At 35.2% G+C, this 17,479-nt stretch overlaps 1 protein-coding gene and 1 long non-coding RNA gene across 2 annotated transcripts in view; one reads left to right on the forward strand and one right to left on the reverse strand.

Annotated features, from left to right (window-relative positions):
- Positions 1–17,479, reverse strand: part of GPC5 (glypican 5) — a 1,357,540-nt gene that overhangs the window by 92,584 nt on the left and 1,247,477 nt on the right. The gene's annotated exons all lie outside the window — the stretch shown is intronic.
- The window catches only part of LOC137211281 (uncharacterized), a 40,906-nt gene continuing 24,518 nt past the window's right edge, over positions 1,092–17,479 (forward strand). Inside the window, exons 1-2 of the long non-coding RNA XR_010937007.1 lie at positions 1,092–1,602; positions 7,835–7,889. This is a non-coding gene — a long non-coding RNA (uncharacterized lncRNA). The remainder of the gene's footprint in view (positions 1,603–7,834; positions 7,890–17,479) is intronic.

Below are 17,479 nucleotides of genomic sequence, written 5' to 3' on the forward strand. Positions count from 1 at the left end.
CAAACCCCAAACCAGAAAGGTGTCAAAGGTAAAGGGGTGAGGGCATGTGGATAATCAACAGATGCCAATACCGAGATGGCAAAGATGTTAGAATTAATTAAGGTTTGAGAACAGCCATCATGAAAATGCTTGAACCAGCAATTACAAACCTGCTAGGGGCAGATGAAAAAAATAGCAAGTCTCCACAAAGAAACAGAAGATGTAAAGAAGGTCAGCTAAGAAATATAGGATGTAGTTTACGGTCAGCAGAGAAATTATTTTAAATGGAGAGAACATCATGAATAAAGTTATGGATGTGAGAATGTTCACAGTGTCTTTCCACGTGGAGAAGTTTTGGGGTAAGAAAACAAGTGAGGCATCAGGAAAATCAAATCTGACTGCAGAAGGCAAAAAACAGTGAAACAAGCAATAAAAGGCATTCTTTAACTCAATAATTAATCGATGAGAACTTTCAGTGAAGATTAATATGTACAAGTCTTGGATTAGGGTCTGAAAGTACAAAGGGGTTTAAACTATGCTTCTGCCTTTAAGAAAATTAAAATCTAGATAATGAGACAGGACACACATACGAACACCTTTAAAGAAAACAAAGTCTTCTTGATGAATAGATAGAACAGTATAGCATTAGAGAATCAGTAGCTAAGCAGTATACTATCATTTAACTCAATGCATTTAAACTCAGGTCCTCTGATACATTTTTAGATATAGCATATTTTGGGTTTCAATTTAAGTAATAATCTATAAAATAATGTAAACATATTGTATGCCATCTGGATGCCAGCCTCCTATCTACAGACTGCAAGATTATTTCATTTGTGTGTTATCATTCATTGCATGGCAATCAGGTAACACTGCTTTATTTTAGTGAACTAATGAGAAAAGAATCCAGGTGGACTTAAGAGGTAATTGATGCATTTGAAACCACTGAAGGTAAATGACAACGCAGCACATAGAAGCCATGAATGTTTTGGAATATTTTGAATGTAGAAAAGTTTGGGGAGGATTACATCACCTCACATTACAGGGCATTATTTATAGTCCTGCCATAATACTGTGTTCCACAAGATGATGTAATCCAACCAACACTTTTCTTAGGCTTGCCAGTTTGCAAAATGTAGCAATTATTCCAATATTCACAGAGTGGGTGGAATTTATTTTCATTCATCGTAATCATTTGAATTATATCAGCTCCATGATTTTGTTAGTATTCGTTGACAATTTATTTGATTTCATAGTTACATAGGCTCTGTAAGAAGAAGGTACTTATACGTAGGCTAATGAGAGTACTTATTTATATTATACTCTAATGAAAATCACTTAGGTCAACATTGGTGATCTATAGGGTATGCTTGATTTTAAAATGGATCCATGCATTCTTGAAGAAGGAGAAAGAGTGATTTAAGTTGTTCAGCAGAAGACTTGCCTGATGCCATCAGGGAGTTTATAGTAGATGGATTGCAGCTGGGAGAGGGTGGACCAGGCAGGCATGTCAGATCATCAGAGCAGCCAGGGCTCCGGCGATGAGAATCTGAATTTTGAGCAGCAGAGAGAAGACAGTGGAAAAGGCATAGAAGGAATCCCACTGGCCAGCTTTGGGAATTGGTAAGTAACAGAAATGAAGGAGTGGTTGGGGGAAAATGAGGGGAAGATTTTGTTTGTTTTATAAAAATAAGATAAACCAAGCAAGAGGAACAATAAAACATCATCCTTCCACCCAGAGAAGCTACGTGAAATTAGTATTGTGCATAGAAAATGGTTCAAAGATAGGATTGAGTTAAATAAGGACAAAAATTTGCAAAGGAGCACGGTATAGATTAGAGGACAAAATGACATGAAATCCAAACAATATATAAGAGCCACCAGAGTAAAGTGAATTAACCCTCAAAAATTAGGCTCATAAAGTGTGGAGTAAAGTAGATGAAAATTATAAATTTTCTTAAAGTAAAGCAATTTATCATGATGGACTCCTAGGTAGGTTTTAAAATCTACAGGGTATCAATAATCACTAAAACATACAAATCTTCAATTAATTTTTAATTTGCATTTAGATAAATCATTATATCTGTACTTCTAATTCTACATGTGAGAAAATTGCAGTTATATTAGATAACAGAAGAGAAATAGCACTACATTATTTCTATTTGGCTAATGCACTGTTAGCATTCATCCACCTGGACAGGAGGTTTTTACATATTCTCTAGGGAGATGAATGACCTGGGTTTATAAATTGTGGACCCCAAATTGTGGCTGTTTCTATACATATCATAGACATAGCATTTAAGAACATATCCAGTCAGAGTCAATGATTTTGAGCAAAAAGACACACAGAGAAGACTATGATTGCATAAAATTCTGTCTATGGTGATATAAGTCATAATAGTGTTTACCTCTGGGGTTGGTATTGACGGGCTATATAGTGTGGACAACGTTCTCTCTTGTGACCTGGGGGTGGTTACACACAGGCATATGTGTACAATTTCATTGAGATGTACACTTAAGACTAGTGCACCTTATGTATGCTACCATGTGTCTATTACCTCCCTAGAAAATGAAAAAGAAAAAAGAATAAACAAACAGTTAATCTGTATGTCAGTGTAGCCAACAGAGACAGCAGGAATCCGAAGTTTCATTCTTTTCTAAGGAGAAATACCAGTGATTGAGACCTGGCATGAAGATATCCTTACACCTCCTTTTGGAAATTTTGCTGCACCGTCCAACGCAAATACCAAAAGAAAGTGAAAGGAGCTACTTTTCCACCCGTTCAGGAAGGAAGACATTTCTGGTTTTACATTATGAACCAAAAACTAACGTTTCACCAGCCCTCCCGAATTCCATTCAGCCGACTGACTCTCTGCTTGATGCTGTGCACTTTGACTCAATTCTTAGCAAATGCACATGTGTACAGTTCCCACAATAGATATCCTCACACCAGAGCGGGCCGGTGAACTGCATTATTCACATACTCTTGGGGGGATACTGAGCTCTTCTTCTGCACAGCAGAGAGCATAGCAACTAGAGGCACTGCAGTGGTTCTGAGTCAAGGGGTTTGGAGAAAATGGAACCCAAGTAAGGTTTAAAACTGAATAATCATACCCTTATAAATGCCTTAAAGAATGTATAAAGAAATTAAACTAGTCAATTGAATTAATTGCAGGAGGCAACCTTCTGGCAAAAGCAAATGGATTCCACTAATTTGTGCCTTCTCTCTGTTTTTACTTAAGATGGAAACTTTGATTAAAAATATCCATTTCTCGTATTCCCACCTGGATGGGTAAAAGAAGATCTGAATACTGTGTCTCATTCAGAGTTTGATAATTGCTTGAGATATTAAGTTCCTACTATATCTTATTTAGAAGAACATATGACTTTGATAGGTTTTATTTTGGTTAAGCTCTGAAATACTGCTGACTGTTAACAGTCTTTGCCCCAACAGAAAATAAAGTACTCATGAAGAATATTGCTGATGGATACTATATCATATTTAAGGTGTATCTATAAGACGGATATTAGTATTTCGCTTCACTCTGGAAGAAATCAATTCAGAAATACAAGAACACGTTTTGGACTTTATATTTTGCCCAGACCCTTACTGTTTAGTTTTTGTGAAAGATCTACATGTAGTGGTGGTGCTGGGTGGATGGCGTTAGGTTGAGAATGGTGTGTCAGAATTCATAATTTGGGTTTTTAATTTTTTTTGTTTTTAAATTTTATTTTGTTGTATAGTTGATTAACAATGTTGTGTTAGTTTCAGGTGTACAGCAAAGTGAATCGGTTATACATATACACGTATCCATTTTCAAATTCTTTTCCCATTTAGATTATTACGGAATATTGAGCAGAACTCTATGCTATACCATAGGTCCTTGTTGGTTATCTATTTTAAATATAGTGGTGTGTATATGTTAATCCCAAACTCCCAATTTCCCCCCCACCCCGACCTTTCCCTTTTGGTAACCATAAGTTTATTTTCTAAGTCTGTGAGTCTGTTTCTGTTTTGTAAATAAGTGCACTTGTATAATTTTTTTAGATTCCACATATCAGCAATATCATATGATATTTGGTACAAATATCATATAATTGGGGTTCTTAATTTTATCCAAAGGAAAAATTAGAGGTAAAGAAATTTAGCATTGATGCAGGTGGACTCATAAATGGTGGAAATGAAAAGGACTTAGAGAGATCCTCTGTATCAGGGGCAGCAAACTCTGGCCTGCAGGCCAAATCCAGCCTGCCACCTAATTTGTATGGCCCAGGAGCTAAGAATGAATTTTATACATGAAGATATGCAATCGATTTGATGACAGGAAACATTACTGTTGCACTCCAACTCAGCAAAAGAGTATCCTTTCTCAAAAGGCTTCTATATTTTTTCATTAGTAGACATATACAACACAAAATTGCTCTTAATTACTACTATTACTGTTTTAAATTATGTCAAGAAAAATTTTTTCTTTTTACATAAATATCTGCGTAATATCCTTGATTTTGCTTCCCACACAGCCTAAAATATTACTATCTGGTCCTGTGGAGAAAATGTTTGCTGAACCCTGACCTACAGTAGTGGTTCTCAGACTTTATTATGAATCAGAATCACCTGGAGTGCTTGTTAAATCACAGCTATCTTGGTCACATCCCCAGAGTACTGACTCAGTAGGCCTGGTATGGGACCCAAGAATTTGCATTTCTAACAAGTTCCCAGGTGATGCTGATGCTGCAACCCTGGCATCACATGTTTGAGAACAACTGATCTAGAACAGTCCCTACATTGGAGGAAACTGAGGCCCAATAAATTAAATCACCAGTCTAGGCTGAACTATATGGCAAATATAGATTTCGGTCTCAGGTTTAGAGTTCTTTTCAGCAGAACCAGACTTTTCTAGGCCTAATGAATTACATACAGATCAATGAATTAAGAGAGAAAAGTCAAACTGAAATCTATTTGTGGAATGATGTCTCAAGGGTGAAAACCCTATTTTTTTGCAGGCCTAATGACTTTTGAAAGCTGTTTGTTTGCAAGGCTACATCAAGCAGTCATTAGAAATTTGTATGGAGACACAAAAGACCCCGAACAGCCAAAGCAGTCTTGAGGGAAAAAAATGGAGCTGGAGGAATCAGACTCCCTGACTTCAGACTATACTACAAAGCTACAGTAATCAAGACAATATGGTACTGGCACAAAAACAGAAATACATATCAATGGAACAGGACAGAAAGCTCAGAGATAAACCCACACACCTATGGTCAACTAATCTATGACAAAGGAGGCAAGGATATACAATGGAGAAAAGACAGTCTCTTTAATAAGTGGTGCTGGGAAAACTGGACAGCTACATGTAAAAGAATGAAATTAGAACACTTCCTAACACCATACACAAAAATAAACTCAAAATGGATCAGAGCCCTAAATGTAAGACTGGACACTATAAAACTCCTAGAGGAAAACATAGGAAGAACACTGTTTGACAGAAATCACAGCAAGATCTTTTTTGATCCATCTCCTAGAGTAAAGGAAATGAAAACAAAAATAAACAACTGAGACCTAATGAAACTTAAAAGCTTTTCAACAGCAAAGGAAACCATAAACAAGACAAAAAGACAACCCTCAGAATGGGAGAAAATATTCGCAAACAAATCAACGGACAAAGGATTAATCTCCAAAATATATAAACAGCTCATGCAGCTCAATATTAAGAAAACAAACAACCCAATCCAAAAATGGGGAGAAGACCTAAATAGACATTTCTCCAAAGAAGACATACAGATGGCCAAGAGGCACATGAAAAGCAGCTCAACATCACTAATTATTAGAGAAATGCAAATAAAAACTACAATGAGGTATCACCTCATACCAGTTAGAATGGGCATCATCAGAAAATCTACAAACAACAAATGCTGGAGAGGGTGTGGAGAAAAGGGAACCCTCTTGCGCTCTTGGTGGGAATGTAAATTGATACAGCCACTATGGAGAACAGTATGGAGGTTCCTTAAAAAACTAAAAATAGAATTACCATATGACCCAGCAATCTCACTACTGGGCATATACCCAGAGAAAACCATAATTCAAAAAGACACATGCACCCCAGTGTTCATTGCTGTACTATTTACAATAGCCAGGTCATGGAAGCAACCTATGTGTCCATCGACAGGTGAATGGATAAAGAAGATGTGGTACATATATACAATGGAATATTACTCAGCCATAAAAAGGACCGAAATTGGGTCCTTTGTAAAGACGTGGATGGATCTAGAGACTGTCATACAGAGTGAAGTAAGTCAGAAAGAGAAAAACAAATATCGTATATTAACGCATATATGGGGAACCTAGAAAAATGGTACAGATGAACCGGTTTGCAGGGCAGAAATAGTGACACAGATGTAGAGAACAAATGTATGGACGCCAAGGGGGAAAAGTGGCGGTGGCGTGGGGGTGGTGGTGTGATGAATTGGGCGATTGGGATTGACATGTATACACTGATGTGTATAAAATGGATGACTAATAAGAATCTGTTGTATAAAATAATAAATAAAATGCAAAAATTCAAAAAAAAAAAAAAAGCAGTTATTAGAGTTAAATTCATTAGCCTGTAAGCAACATGTGTCTGACCCAGAATCAGTAAGAAGACCATGGGGAAAATACCCATGCAGTGAATTTTATATGGCAGCTTATTAATCTAAGGAGACTGTTCCACACTGATGCCAACAAAATCAACAACCTGCCCATTGCGTCTCATTCTCATAGTGTCCTTTCTTATCCCCCAAATAAACCATATAAAGTCTGAAAAAGAAAATCTCTAAAAAATCTAAGGAAAGAGCTTGGTAATTGTGTCAGCATTACAGAGTGATTTTTGCAATTAAATTCCACAGAGTGTGTGGCCTTGGTCATGACATGTTAAACTCAAATTTTCTATAACTAAATTTTGCTTGGAAATCGGAGAGTGAAATTACTTCATCCATTGTAATGATATAAATTTAAGTCTTGAATCCTTTCCACATAAAATTGAACAATTTATTTCCATTGTGATTTTTGGCTTATTAATTGTTATAGGTACAGGGAAAATCATTACTCAATATTATTGAAAAAGAGAAAAGAAATAGGATCAATATAATGAGGTTAATAATCCTGAAAATAAATACAAACAAACACAGGTGATATCAACCCATCTCATGGCCAAATGGTTGCAGTGGTCAAAGAATGGCCACCCTATGTTCAGAGCAGTTATCACTCATAATGTTCTGCCCATGGTAATTATAATCCCATAATTTCTCCATACACTATTTGCCAGATAAGGTTCTAAGCACTTAGATTTTTTCCAAATCTTTACAACAATTCCGTAAAGTAAGTACAATTATCATTTGTATTGTTTCCACAAGGGATGGAAAAATAAGAAACTAGGCTAATATTACTGTAAAGTAGTGGTTCTCAATCAGGGAACGATTGGCATTGTGTCCTCCAGGGGACATTTGTCAATGTCCAAAATGAGGTATTTTGGGTGTCACAACTGTAGGAAGGGGAGTACCAGTAGGATCTAGTGGGTAGAGGCTGGGATAATGCTAAATATCCTCTCATACGCAGGACAGCACCCACAACAAATAATGGTTTGTTCCAAAGTGTAGCTAGTGTTGAGATTGAGAAACTCTGCTCTAGAACCTTTGCCTTTAACTTGTACAATATACAGTTTAGAAGGACCAAGACTCCTCTGGTGCCTGAAAGTGACTTGATATATCAATTTGGCAGCTGCTAGGTAACTCCTCAGTATCTCTTAGGCAGAGAAGCTTTCCTGTATTTGTTAGACTGGCATAATACCAGGCTTCTTTGTTTTCTATAATGTTCCAGATTTCATAACTGGAGAAACTAAGGACAAAATACTAAGGCTTTATGAGTTTGGGAGGTAAGCTTCTATCTTTCCTTATGGTTCATTTTATTAAAAAATAATGAGGTTGTGGATGACCAGATTTTGAAACTTTTAACTGGTAGTATATCTAGTCAGTAGTAGTATGGAGCACATTGCTTATGCTAAGACCTTGTCCATTTATTTTCCTTTTTGTACACTTATCTGTCAAACTAAACTTTTTTTTAACACTTTTTATACATTTCTCCCACCCTCCAGCTCTCACTTCTGGTAACCATCAATCCGTTTTCCGCATCTATGAGCTTATTTTTTTTAGATTATATATGAGAGAGAGAATATGGTATGTGTCTTTCTCTGATTTATTTCACTGAGCACAATGACCTCAAGATCCATTCGTTTTGTTAGAAATGGCAAGATTTCATTCTTTTTTTTGTGTGTGTTTGGCTGAGTCTTTACTACTAAATATATCTTTTTGAGTTAGTGTTTTCATTTTCTTTGGATAAATATCCAGAAGTATAATTGCTGGATGATAAGGTATTCTCTTTTTAATTTTTTGAGGAAGTTCCATACTGCTTTCCATAGTGGCTGCATCAATTTATATTGCCACCAACATTGCAAGAAGCTTCACTTTTTTCCACATCCTCACCAAAACTAGTTATTTCTTGTCTTTTTGATAATACCCATTCTAACAGGTGTGAGGTGATAGCTCATTGTGGTTTTGATGTGCATTTCCCTGATGATTAATAATGTTGAGCCATCTGTGTATCTTCTTTGGAAGAATGTGTATTCAGATTTTATGCCCACTTATTAAATCAGATTTTTTTTTTTTTGGCTATTGAGTTATATGAGTTCTTTATGTATTTTGTTTATTAGCCCCCTCATCAGATTCATGATTTGTAAATATTTACTCCCATTCAGTAGGTTGCCTTTTCATTTTGTTGATGGTTTCCTTTGATGTGTAAAGCTTTTTAGTATGATGTAGTCCCACTTACTTAATTTTTAATCTCAGGCCAATATCCCTGATGAACATATATGCAAAAATCCTCAACAAAATATTAGCATTCCATCTGAAAGCAGAATACACATTCTTCTCAAGTGCACATGCATTCCCCAGGATTGATCACATGCTTGGCCACAAAGTCTCGGTAAATTTAAGAAAATTGAAATCATATCAAGCATATTTTTTGACCACAACACTAAGGTTAGAAATCAACTACAAGAAAAAAAAAACCCTGTAAAACACACAAACACATGGAGGCTAAACCATATGCTACTAAATAACCAATAGATCACTGAAGAAATCTAAGAGGAAATCAAAGAACACCTAGAAACAAATGAAAATGAAAGCATGATGATCCAAAACCTATGCAACACAGCAAAAGCAGTTCTTACCTCAGGAAACAAGAAAAATCTCAAATAAACAACCTACATTACACCAAAAACAACTAGACAAAGAACAAACAAAACCCCAAGTTATCAGAAGGAAAAAAATCATAAAGATCAGAGCAGAAATAAACGAAATAGAAAAACAATAGAAAAGATCAATGAAACTAAAAGCTGGTTCTTTGAAAAGATAAACAAAATTGATCAACCTTTAGCCAGACTCATCAAGAATAAAAGGGAGAGGGCTCAAATCAATAAAACTAGAAATGAGAAGTTACAACGGACACCACAGAAATACGAAGCATCATGAGAGACTACTACAAGCAACTATATGCCAATAAAATGGGCAACCTGGAAGAAATGGACAAATTCTTAGAAAGATACAACCTCCCAAGAATGAACCTGGAGGAAATAGAAAATATGAACAGACCAATCACAAGTAATGAAATGGAACATGTAATTAAAAAAACAAGTGTCCAGGACCAGATGGCATCACAAGTGAATTCTATCAAATATTTAGAGAAGAGTTAACACCTATCTTTCTGAAACTTTTCCAAAAAAACTGCAGAGGAAGGAACACTCCCAAACTCATTCTATGAGGCCACCATCACCCTGATACCAAACCAGACAAAGATACCACAAAATAAGAAAATTGCAGGCCAATATCACTGATGAACACAGACCAAAAATCCTCAACAAAATACTAGCACACTAAATCCAACAATACATTAAAAAGATCATACACCATGATCTAGTGGGATCTCGTGGGATTTATCCCAGGGATGCAAGGATTTTTCAATATCTGCAAATCAATCAGTGTGATACACCACATCAACAAATTGAAGAATAGAAACCATATGATCATCTCAATAGATGCAGAAAAAGCTTTTGACAAAATTCAACACCCATTTATCATAAAAACTCTCCAGAAAGTAGGCATAGAGGGAACATACCTTAATTTAATAAAGGCCATATATGACAAACCTACAGCTAACATCATACTCACTCAACAGTGAAAAGCTAAAAGAATTTCCTCTAAAATCAGGAACAAGACAAGGATGTCTACTCTCACCACTTTTATTCAACATAGATTTAGAAGTCCTAGCCATGGCAATCAGAGAAGAAAAAGGAATCCAAATTAGAAAGGAAAAAGTACAACTATCACTGCAGATGACATGATACTACACATAGAAAATCTTAAAGATGCTATCAGAAAACTACTAGAGCTCTTCAATGAATGCGGTAAAGTTGCATGATACAAAACTAATACACAGAAATCTGTTGCATTTCTATACACTAACAATCAACGATCAGAAAGAGAAATTAAAGAAACAATCCCATTTACCATCACATCAAAAAAAAAATACCTAGGAATAAACCTAGCCAAGGAGACAAAAGTCCTGTACTCTGAAAACCATAAGATGCAGATGAAAGAACTGAAGATGACACAAACAGATGGAAAGATATACCATGTTCTTGGATTGGAAGAATCAATATTCTCAAAATGACTATAATACCCAAGGCAATCTACAGATTCAAGGCAATCACTATCAAATTACCAGTAGCATTTTTCACAGATGTAGAGCAAATAATTTTAAATTTTGTATGAAAACACAAAAGACCCTGAAAAGGCGAAACAATCTTGAGAAAGAACAGAGCTGCAGGAATCATGTTCCCTGACTTCAGACTATACTACAAGGGTGCAGTCATCAAAGCAGTATGGTACTGGCACAAAAACAGAAATATAGATCAATGGAACAGGATAGAAAGGCCAGAAATAAACCCACACACCTATGGTCAATTAATCCACAACAAATGAGGCAAGACTACATAATGGAAGAAAGACAGTCTCTTCAATAAATGGTGCTGGGAAAAATGGACAGCTATATGTAAAAAAATGAAACTAGAACATTCTCTAACACCATACACAACAATAAACTCAAATGGATTAAAGACCTAAATGTAAGACCAGACACTATAAAACTCTTAGAGGAAAATACAGGAAGAACACTCTTTGACATAAATCGCTGCAATATCTTTTTTGATCTGTCTCCTAGAGTAATGGAAATAAAAACAAAATAAACAAATGGAACCTAATTAAACTCAAAACCTTTTTTGCAGCAGAGGAAATGACAAACAAAACTAAAAGACAACACACAGAATGGGAGAAAATATTTGCAAACGATGTGACCCACAAGGTATTAATCTCCAAAATTTACAAACAGCACATGTGGCTCAATATCAAAAACAACAAGCAACCCAATCAAAAAATGGGCAGAAGACCTAAATTAACATTTCTCCAAAGAAGATATACAGATGGCCAAGAGGCACATGAAAAGATGCTTAACTTTGCTAATTATTAGAGAAATGAAAATCAAAACTACAATGAGATATCACCTCATACCAGTCAGAATGGCCATCATCAACAAATTTACAAATAATAAACGCTGGAGAGGGTGTGGAGAAAAGGGAGCCCTCTTACACTGTTGTTGGGAGTGTAAATTGGTACAGTCACTAAGGAGAACAGTATGGAGGTTCCTTAAAAAACTAAAAATAGAGCTACCATATGATCCAGCAGTCCCACTCATAACAGAGGAAAACATGGTTCGAAAGGATACATTCACCCCAATGTTCATTGCCGTGCTGTTTACAATAGCCAAGACACGGAAGCAACCTAAATGTCCATTGACAGAGGAATGGATAAAGAAGATGTGGTACATATATACAATGGAATATTACAGTCATTAAGAAGAATGAAATAATGCCATTTGCAGCAACATGAATGGACCTGGAGATTATCATACTAAGTGAAGTAAGTCAGATGGAGAAAGATAAGTATCATATGATATCGCTTATATGTGGAATCAAAAAAATATACAATTGAACTTATTTACAAATTAGATACAGACTCACAGACTTAGAGAATGAACTTGTGGTTACCAGGGGGTCAGGGTAGTGGGGGAGGAATAGATTGGGAGTTTGGGAATGACATGTACATACTACTATATTTAAAATAGATAACCAACAAGGACCTACTGTATAGCACAGGGAGCTCTGCTCAATATTCTGTAATAACCTAAATGGGAAAAGAATTTGAAAAAGAATAGATACATGTATATGTATAACTGAATCACTTTGCTGTACACCTGAAACTAACACAACATTGTTAATCAACTATCCTCCAATATAAAATAAAATTTAAAAAAAGAAAATCATATGATCTCAATACCTATAGAAAATGCATTTGAAAAAAATTTAACATCCATTTATGGTAAAAAGTCTCAACAAACTAAGTATAGAGGGAACATATTGCAACATAATAAATGTTGTATATGACAAGCCCAAAGCTAATGAAACTTTTCCTCTAAGATCAGGAACAAGACAAGGATACCTACTGTCACTACTTTTATCCAACATAGTATTCAAAGTCCTAGCCAGAGCATTTAGGGAAGAAAAAGAAATAAAAGGTATACAAACTGGAAAGGAAGAAGTAAAATTGTCATTATATGCAGATGACATATTATATATAGAAAACCCTAAAGACTCCATCAAAAAACTGTTAGAATTACTAAACAAATTCAGTAAAGTTGCAGGATACAAAATCAATGCACAAAAATCTGTTGAGTTTTTACACACTAATAACAAACTATCAGGAAAATAAAGAAAACAATTCCATTTACAGTTGCATCATAAAGAGTAAAATACCTAGGAATAAATTTAAGCAGGGAGGTGAAAGATCTATTAAAGTCTATAAGACATTAATGAAAGAAACTGAAAAAGATACAAATGAATGGAAAGATATTCCATGTCCATGAACTGAAAGAATCAACATTGTTAAAACTGATTACATAATACACAAAGAAATCTACAGGTTCAATGCAATCTCTATAAAAATGCCAATGGCATTTTTCAAAGCAATTGAACAAATAATCCTAAAATTTTTTGTCGAACCACAAAAAAACCCAAATAGCCAAACCAATCTTGAGAAAGAAGAACAAAGATGGAGGCATCACACTCCCTGATTTCAAACTATACTACAAAGCTACAGTAATTAATACAGTATGGTACTAGTATTTAAATACACACATAGATGAATAGAACAGGGAGCCCAGAAATGAATCCATACATATGTGGTCAGTTAATTTACAACAAAGAAGCCACGAATATACAATGGGAGAAGGAGCGTCTCTTCAATAAATATTTTGGGAAAACTAGGCAGTCACATGCCAAAGAATAAAACTTGACCACTACATTATACCACTTATATTAAAGTTATTTTATCTTAAAAATAACCCAAAATGGATTAAAGACTTGAATGTAACACCTGAAACCATAAAACTAAAAGAAAACATAGGTGGTAAGCTCCTTGACATAGGCATTGGCAATGGCTTTTTGAATCTGGCAACAAAAGCAAAAATAAATGAGACTGTAGGTACCTCTTCAAATGTTTCCACACATTGACACAGTCATGAAACAATATGCTTTCTCTAGCCCAGTCTTTGGAATGTGTTCACTCACAGTAGCAGAAAAATGTTCATATCTTAGGTTGTACTTCTAATGAAAGGTTTCTAAGTATCAATTTTTCATAAACAGTACATTTTGTGCTTCATTATACCTTAGAAGAGCTGCTTCCAACTAGAAGCATGTCTATTTTAAGCAACTGGTGAAAATAGAAATCCTAGAACAATGTAAGTAATAAGTATTTTCCTCATTCTTTTTTGTTTCTATAGAAATGCTTTTAGTGTGGGAGTGTTGTAGACATAGCATTGTTAAAGGTCACAAAACATACATATCATACTTGGTTATAAACAAGAGAGATAATGCGTTACCTAATGGTTCAGATCTCTGAGAGGGAAAATGCAATAACATGACACTATACAGACCTAAAGCCTTTCCATTGTTTTGGAGTTTGTGCTTAGTTCAGAATAAACTGAATTTAAGAATTAGTCCTCTTTGGGACTAAGGGTCATGTGAGCCTGAGCGATTGCCGCAAGTATAGAAAAATCATTTAAATACTAGGAGTGGTACGTTGATTCAAGAGAGCTCTAAGAAAGTAGAGATACTAAAAAATTAATAAAGACAATCTCCTTTCATGCAACTAGAAGATGCTAGTTGTACAGCCATACCTGGTCTCTTAATTCCTCTTCTTAAGACTTATTGTCCTCTCATTTTCTGCGTTATCTGCCCTGCTTTTCCCTTCATTTCTTTTTCTTTTCCTCTTCTAACATTACCTTTTCTCCTCTGTAATACTGTTTCAAGGAGGTTTAACTCAAGAAAGGAAAACTGAAAATGATAGAATTCACTAATATATAATCACCTTGACATAAATACCCTTAAGAAGGACAAGGCAAAAGAAAATGCATTTGTCTAGAGAATATCATCACAAGTTGGAGATATAACCAGTTTTCTCATAGTTTACAAAATGATTGAGAGGAAGCATCTTCTTCCTAGAGTCCTAGGAATCAGCATTAATATGTCTCTTCTTTTTATTACTTTTCACATTGTGTAGAAAAGCTTAAAACTTTTTTAACTATTATTTGGAAATTGAAGAGATCATTATGGAGACACTCGTTCAAATGCTCCGTTGAGATTATTCTGGTTCAGCCTACCTTTTGTGTCTGTGGATAGAAGTGAAAAAATATTCAGTCCAACTTCAATACTTGTGGCAATTATAAAGCTGCAGAGCTTAGTGAACCAGACTCTAGCTGGGAGAGAAGTAGTCTGGCTCAGGAACTTCTACTATAAAGCTCCATGGATTTTTTTTTTGTTGTTATATGTAAATTTATTTATTTATTTTTGGTTGCTTTGGGTCTTCGTTGCTGCACGCGGGCTTTCTCTAGTTGTGGCAAGCGGGGGCTACTCTTTGTTGTGGTGCGTGGACTTCTCATTGCGGTGGTTTCTCTTGTTGCAGAGCACGAACTCTAGGCACGCAGGCTTCAGTAGTTGAGGCACCTGGGCTTCAGTAGTTGTGGCACGTGGGCTCGTTAGCTGTGGCTCAGGGGCTCTAGAGCGCAAGCTCAGTAGTTGTGGTGCACGAGCTTAGTTCCTCTGTGGCATGTGGGATCTTCCTGGACCAAGTATCGAAGCCATGTCCCCTGCACTGGCAGGCGGATTCTTAACCACTGCACCACCAGGGAAGTCCCACTCCCACGGGCACAGAGAATCTGGCGCTCTAATTTTTCCCCAATACTTGCTATCATTCATTATGCAACTATGAGAAAGTTGAGTTGAACTTTCTGAATAGGTTTCTTTCCTTATTGAATTATACAAACTAGTGGCTCTTTGAATTTCAGAGGTCATTCAGCATAATTACATATTGCTCTATTTTCTACCCATGTGCCTCCTGCATTTCATTGAACTAAAATTATAGCAAATATGTTCATTGAAATATGTTATTGGAAACCATATAAACCAGTCGAGAGAAGCATATTAATGTTAATATATATCTCTATATACTTCAGAAATATTAGACATTTTGTCAGAATCAATTGACCCCTTGGTGTCTGAAGTACAGTGCTTAATAGTCACATTTAAATGGTGGTGTCACTTAATTCCATCACAAAGGACACTAAGCAAAACTAAAGATCTTACAGATACTGTGCAAGATAAAATAGCATGCATTGTTTTCTCATAAAAAATGAAAGTGTTTTGTATGTAATGGCATTCTAAATATTATTAGGTAGTTAATATGACATGATTTGACAAACTTCCACCTCTGTTAGCAATACCTAGCAATGTTGTAAGAGTATGATGTAAGAGTATATTGAATATAATATACCATATACTCAAAGGATGGCCCAATGGTTCCTTCATTAATATATAAAATATGCTCTTTAAAGTAATAAGCAAATTCCCTTTAGTTTACATTTTACCAATTTGGTGTAAAACAGCTATGCTGTTAATTTGGTTTTCCTGGTGACATTTAATAATCCAGTAGACACCCTAAAATCTCTTAGAATATAAAAGCAGTCCAACTTGAAGACACGGGGTGGGGAGGGGGAAGCTGGGGAGAAGTGAGAGTAGCATGGACATATATACACTACCAAATGTAAAATAGATAGCTAGTGGGAAGCAGCTGCATAGCACAGGGAGATCAGCTCTGTGCTTTGCAGCCACCTAGAGGGGTGGGAATAAGGAGGGTGGGAGGGAGACGCAAGAGGGAGGGGATATGGGGATATATGTGTGCATATGGCTGATTCACTTTGTTGTACAACAGGAACACAGAATTGTGAAGCAATTATACTCCAATAAAGATCTATTAAATAAATATGAATAAATAACCTAGGAAACAAATAGGCTTTTCCAAACCTTAAAATAAATAAAATAAATAAATAAAATAAAAAATAAATAAATAAATAAAAATAAATAAAATAAATAAATAAATAAATAAATAAAATAAATAAATAAAATAAAAAAATAAATAACAGTCGGAGAGTATATCAGTATATTCTTGCCTGGCCAAGAACTCCCTAAATATATTTGGAATAGTGCCCACAATCAATGGTGCAAGGGGTCTGAAAAAGCTTTTTTTGTTTGTTTTTTTGTTTTGTTTTTACTTCTGAAAGGTAAATACAGAACGGATGTTTTAAAGTAAAAGCTGAAACTGATACTCTCCTGACAAACTAATATTCAAAATATCATTAGAACTAGAGAGTTGAAATCAAGATTCATCCGTGTCCTTCATTCATTCGTTAAACATCCAGCAAACATTTAAATGCCTACTCAAAAGAGAGAAAAAAATGTACTGGATGCTTAAAAAAGTATCACGTTCATAAATACAATGGTGTGGAAAAGAGTATTTCTGTCAAAAATTAAAGACAGAAATACCCTTTTAAATTTGATTGTGTTCCAAAATCAGACTTTTATAATTTAAATAAAATAAAAATAATTGCATATTTAAAAATGTTCTCAGGGTTGATTAAATGACAGATGCCAGTTTCTTCAGCTTTTCAGTTCAGAATAAAACTTGTTATTGTTTTAGCAATAATGTCGTATATCAAACTAGCCTAAGTGCCAAGTGTATAGTTAATGATTTAAACTCAAGGAGAAACTGGCAACATGTCATTTTCCATTTCCCACTTTTAAGACTGTTTCTTGTGGTCGTATGAGGTAGACCAGTAGAGCATATCATATTAAATCTTCTTTTCAACAAGAAGTCTTTATTACATATTCACACAATTCATAGACTGGCTCAGGCCTTCATTTTTCTGGTTATCCAAAGAAAATTGAAGTTACTAAATAGGTAT

Source organism: Pseudorca crassidens, chromosome 18, assembly GCF_039906515.1.
Source record: "Pseudorca crassidens isolate mPseCra1 chromosome 18, mPseCra1.hap1, whole genome shotgun sequence".
Classification (NCBI taxonomy): Eukaryota; Metazoa; Chordata; class Mammalia; order Artiodactyla; family Delphinidae; genus Pseudorca; species Pseudorca crassidens.